Source organism: Symphalangus syndactylus, chromosome 23 (genome assembly GCF_028878055.3).
Source record: "Symphalangus syndactylus isolate Jambi chromosome 23, NHGRI_mSymSyn1-v2.1_pri, whole genome shotgun sequence".
Classification (NCBI taxonomy): Eukaryota; Metazoa; Chordata; class Mammalia; order Primates; family Hylobatidae; genus Symphalangus; species Symphalangus syndactylus.
The window spans coordinates 17,628,057-17,634,227 of NC_072445.2; positions in this window are offsets into that span (position 1 = coordinate 17,628,057).

The window sequence follows — 6,171 nt, forward strand, 5'->3', positions numbered from 1 at the left end:
TTTCCACTCCTCTATTTTCTGGCATGGGGTCTATATCTATTAGGTATAGACCACACATCTCAGACTGTGTGGTCACCTGAGTTTAGATGCTGGCTGCCCAGTGAGACTCTCAGCAATTTGAGGGAAGGGCTGTGTTCATTTACATTCTCAGGGCCTGGCTTCTAATAATGTCTGCTGCTTCAGTGGATGGATGAATGAATGAATGAATGAATGAGTGGGATGGATATCCTGGGTCTCTATTTCAGAACTCACCTCCCCTAGGAGGTCTCCTGGAGTTACTTCCAGCCTATTCTTTGCATCTTATTCCCATCTTTGGTCCGCCTAATCTGTCCTGATTTCTTCGTGCTGTTTTTCTCAGAGTTTTTCATAAGGAACCAAAAGCAACTGAGCCATGTGGCCCTCTGACAACCTCCCCAGGGCCCTGCAGACAGCAGACTCCTGATCGATGGTCACTAACTGACCAGTTTATGGTATCTGGACCAAAGGAGAGCCAGGGAGGTCAGATTTTTTCTTGAGGTCACCCAGCTGTGAAAGAACTTGGGCCCATCCTTGGCCAAGCCTGCACATCATCACTCAGACCTGTGCAGAGCTGATATTTAAACACCATTGATGTCAATGCATCTATTCACTCAGAAAATATCGGGACCGTGCTTGCTCTGGCTCTCTGTGTTGAAGATGATACAGTTCCTTCGCCTCAAAGAGGTCACAAACCAATCAGGGAGATGAGATATCTACCAGAGCAGTTCCTCAGCACTGGAGCCAAAGGTTGGGACAGTCAGAGAAGGCTTCCCAGAGGCGCTGGCACTTGAGGCCCTTGAAAGATTCCTAACCACTTATTTGGTGTAAGCTGTTTAAGAGAGCTTTGCTCAACTTGGTTAGTCCAAGATGTGCCTGTGACCTGTTTGTGGCCCTGGTTCACAAGTAGGAGGGACAGTGGTGGCCATCCCCTGCATCAGCACCCCCTGTTCCATCACTGCTACCGAGGGCTGCAAAGCCACAGGACTAGCTGGCAGTGAGAGGGCCCGTTGCCTGCGTGTAGACACTGTGCTCAGAGATTGGCTGAGACACACCAGAGGCCCCACAGTGACCGAGGGCGGAGCGGGGTCCAGAACCTAATAGTCCTGACTCCCACCCCTGTGCTCTGTCCGTGGATGCCACCACCCAGTTGCCTTTACGAGGCCAGTGCCTTCTCTGGGTCAGTACCTTGGGCTCTGGGCTGGGTGCTGGGTGTAGCTGGGGTGGTCCTTACCATGGTCCCCCTTTTCACACGATGGGCATTGGAAGGATAGCCCAGACTGAGAGACCCTTGTTAGAAGGAGGTGGGGTATGAACAAAGCCTAATGATCCAGGGAGCGAAGATGCCCGTTGGAGAGGGTACCACTCCCCCGGACCTGCATGCATAGCGGAGTTACCGTCATTCACATTCAGGGCAAGCCTATAAGAGAGGAGACAGAGGGAGGAAGGCTGACAGAAGCGGCTCTCTGGGATTCCCAGCTGAGGCTCTCGCACTCCCGGGCCTTGTTTTCCCTAACAGCCTCAGGGCACAAAGTCCAGTGGTGTGATTTTGCCATCTCTTCCCAGGGCAGCCTTAAAGGGCCAGTGCCTCCTCCCAGAGTTAATGATTACCTGTTGGGTCATCAATAGACCCAGGTGTCCTTGTGTGTGAAGATGGTTGGGCGGATGGGTGGGAGGTGGTGCAAGAGGGGTGGCCTGCCTGAAGAGGAGGCTGGGGCTTCCTTTAAATACATCCTCATAGGGGCTGCCTCCTGGAGCTCTCCTGGTTAGCCTTGGGTCATGAGGAGGGATCTGTGTCTTTAATGGCTAACAGCACAGGGAACCAACCTGTAAACCCCAAAGGGAGGGTAAGATCTATCTAGGGTGCTTCCCCCCAGCTCTGACAGGACAGAAATTTGGGAGAAGAAAATATACGCCAGGCTTAGGATTCCCACAGTAGGAGGTGGGGGACTCTCCTAGCCGAACGGGAGGTGAGGGTATGTCTTAGACCTCAGAGGGTCAGGCCTTGGCTAGGGCAGGACCCTGGGACCCTTACTATCTCCTTCCCCTGTGCACATTCATGTCCCACCAGACCTGGAAGGTACCCCAGTGTGACCCTGACTCGACCCCACCGCAGTCGCAGTCTTTCTCGCATCTTCCATCTCTGTCTCACCTCCCAGCCTTGGAAAACACTTATGTTAGTAACAGGCACTAATAGTGATAACAAAGGCTGCCCTGTGTTGGATCCTGGGCATAGCACATAGATTCACTTGTAATCCGTACAAGTGCCCTGTGAGAAAGGTGCATATCACACCCCCATTTTACCAGAGGAGAAGGGAAGCTCAGCTCACATCACTGCTCAAGATCACACAGCAGAGCGGACTTGACCCTGGTCTGTACCGTGTCAAAGTCCATGCTTTTTGCCACCATGGGTGATGCGCCGTGTGCCTGCTCTTTCCCCACCACAGTGGCTCAGCCAGTCCTCCAGAAAGCTTTCAAGGCTTACCACATCCAGCCCATGCCACTCTCTGCTTTCTCCCCTAGTGAGAATCTAGTAGCCCTGGGCTCAGCCAGGCTGGATTCATCTGCCACCGCCTTGGGCTCTGTGTCTGCAGGCTGCTTCTGCCTCTGTGCAGCCCGGTGGCTCCCTAGGGGCAGGGTGGGGCCTCTGACTGGCCGGGAGGAGGCACAGAGATGGACAAGATTATCCTCTCAGGAAAGCACCTGCAGAAAGGGCTGTTTCTCCTTCTGGGCAGACTTTATCTCAAGGTAGTGCTCCTTTCCTCCTTGTGATTCACAGACCTCTCATGATAGTTTGAACGTGTCTTGTTTCAAGTGTTCAGATCTAAAGACTTCCATCAGATTCCTGACCGCGGCTTTTTAACAGTTATTATCTGTGTCATAACATCGCATACTTGCGGCTTATCATTTTCCAAGCTTTGCATACGGGTTTGGCAGGGCAGGCTTCACTGATCCCACTAGACAGGTGAGGAAACTGAACCCTAGAGCAGGGAAGTGACACATCTAGAACACGGCCAGGCTTGGTGGCCGAGGCCAGCTCTGCCGTCACACACTTGGCTCTCCCCGCTGCTGCTTTCTTTGCTGCCTCTGCTCTGTCTGCACCAAGGAGACTTTCTCCTCTGAGGCTGGCTGGCTTTGGAGTTACACTTTGCGCCTATCTGCTTCTTCTATTTTTTTTTAAATGTGTTTTATTGAGGTAAAATACACGTAACAAAATGTACCCTCTTAGTCGTTTTTAAGTGTACAGTTCAGTGGTATTAAGTACATTCACATCGCTGTGTAACCATCACTACCATGCATCTCTAGAACTCTCCATCTTGCAAAACTGAAGCTCTGTATTAAACACTAACTCCCCATTCCCCTCCCTCCAGCCCCTGGCAACCACCATTTTACTTTCAGTTACTATGAATTTGACTACCCCATGTATCTCAAATAAGTGGAATCATACAGTATTTGTCTTCGTGTGACTGGATTATTTCACTTAGCATGATGTCCTCGAGGTTCATCTATGCTATAGCCTGTGTCAGAATTCCTTCATTTTTCACCTGGGCAACATAGTGAGAACCCCCTATCTACAAAAACAAGAAAACAAAACAAACAAAACAAAACAAAAAAACAAAAAGAAAGAAAGAAAAAGAAAAGAAAAAAGAAAAAAATTGCTGAGTGCGGTGGTGTGCCTGTGATCTCAGCTATTCAGGAGGCTGAGGTGGGAGCATGGTTTGGGGCCAGGAGGTTGAGGCTGTCGTGGGCTATGATCATGCCATGGCACGCCAGCCTGGGCAACAGAACAAGATCCTATCTCAAAAAAAAAAAAAAAAAAGGAATTTCTTCATTTTAAATATTTTAAATGTTAAATAATCTTGCTTGTCCTTTTATCTATTGATGGACCCTTGGGTTGCCTCCAGCTTCGGGTTATTGTGAATAATGCTGCTATGAACATGGGTGTACAAGTATCTCTTTGAGACTCGGCTTTCAATTCTTTTGGGTTTACGTATACACCCAGAAGTGGAATTTCTGGATCCTATGGTAATTCTATTTTTAATTTTTTGAGGAACCATCATACATATTTTCCACAGTGGCTGCACCATTTTACATTCCCACTAACAGTGCAGAGCGTTCCATTTTCCCCATATTCTCTGCTTTCTGCATAGTAGCCATCCTGATGGGTGTGAAGTGATATCTTATTGTGGTTTTGATTTGCAATTCCCTAATAATTAGTGATGCTGAGCATCTTTTCATGTGCTTATTGGCCATTTGTATATCATCTTTGGAGAAATGTCTACTCAAGTCTTTTTGCCCATTTTTGAATTTTTGTTGCTGTTATTGGGTTTTAGGAGTTCCCTATATATTCTGGATATCAATCCTTTACCAGATATACAATTTGCAAATATTTTCTCCCATACTGTGGACTACTTTTTCACTCTGTTGGTAGAGTCTTCTGATGCACACAAGTTTATACTTTTCATGAATGGCCCTAGTTCTTGATGCTGTGCATGTGGCTCCTTCATCTGGGGTTCTGAAGTGACTCGCACCTACACTGCTTCTGCGTCTGTCTCCCTGTGTTTATCTGGATGACATCACCCACCAGGCAAAGAGCTCTTTAAGGGCCAGCACCAGCATAGGGCCCGGCATGTAGTGGGTGCTCAGCGTGTGTTCGGTGAATGGGCGAATTTGACCTATGTGTGATGACAGGTGATTTAAGCTGGGGGGCGGCAGGTGGGAGAGATAAGGAGGCCCCAGCCCCATGCGGAGAATGGGCACGTGATGACCTGCCACTGCCATACAGAAGGCGGATGGAGAGCAACATGGCTGGAGCGAGGGTCCTGGAGCCAGAGTGCCAGATTCCAAACCTGGCTCATGGCTGTGCAGCCTTGGCGGGTTACTCAACTCTCATATGCCTCCGTGTCTTTGCCATCTTTGAAATGGGAATAATAATGTTATCTAGCTTAGAAGGTTGGTTGAAAGGATCAAATGACATGAAAAGCACTGAGGACAGAGCTTAGCACATCATAAACGCTGTGCTGGTGCTGGCTGTCATCATTACAATGTTACAGTCTCACCTCTTTGGGGGCATAGAATACATTTTCTACACCTCTTATGGCCCAGCACCTAAACACAGTGCCTGATCCAGAGCTGGCACTCAGCCAGTATTTGGTAACCAAATTAAGTTGTCTTTTGTTGTGCAGGCAGTCATTCCTCATGCCACCCTCAGTTTCTTCTGTTGCAGCTCTGAGCCCCGATCAGTCCTGTTCTCCGGCATCCTGCTGCACACTGGGTCTTCGTCTCCCCCTGCCCTGCAGGGGCCCCTAGCAAGGGAAACTGCTGGTTCTCAGACCTTCATGAAGGGATCCTGGGGCTGGGCTGGGGCAAGGGCTGAGTAAGCTGCGGCAGCAGGTTTGTAACCTCGAATCTGGCCACACTTTGTCCATGTGAACAGTCACTTCTCCAGGTGTGGACTCAGGTGGAGGTGGCGGGTCAAGAGGAGGGGCTGGAGGAGGGCTGTTCCCCTCCCCTTTCTTTGTCCTCTGTGTCCCCTGCCCCAAGTCACAGAATCATGGATTCTCAGGGCTGTTCTGCTCCCACAGAGGGGCCCAGGACATTCTGTGTCTATTCTCCTTACACCTTGCTGGCTGCCTTGTTCACTCTTGGTATCAGGGGATCAGAGAGAAGGCCATGAGGGCTTCTATAGAGTGCTGGCCTTGTCTTCCCTCAGAGTCTCTCTGATGTGATTATTTTGGCTGGTTCCTTGGCATTGTTGTTACTCTCAGAGGCACCCTGGAGCCAAGCCTTGGAGCAAAAGCGGGAGACATCCCTGATCCTTCCCTGCATCCAGTGGCAATGGGCAGACTCCTGCGGCAGCCCCACTGTCCTCCATTCCCTGGTCAGTTACTATGAATTTGACTACCCCATGTATCTCAAATAAGTGGAATCATACAGTATTTGTCTTTATGTGACTGGCTTATTTCACTTAGCATGATGTCCTCGAGGTTCATTTATGTTGTAGCCTGTGTCAGAATTCCTTCATTTTTTGCCTGGGCAACATAGTGAGAACCCCCTATCTGAAAAAAAAAAAAAAAAAAAAAAAAAAAAAAGAAGAAGAAAAAGAAGAAAGAAAGAAAAAGAAAACAAAAAAATTGCCGAGTGTGGTGGCACACA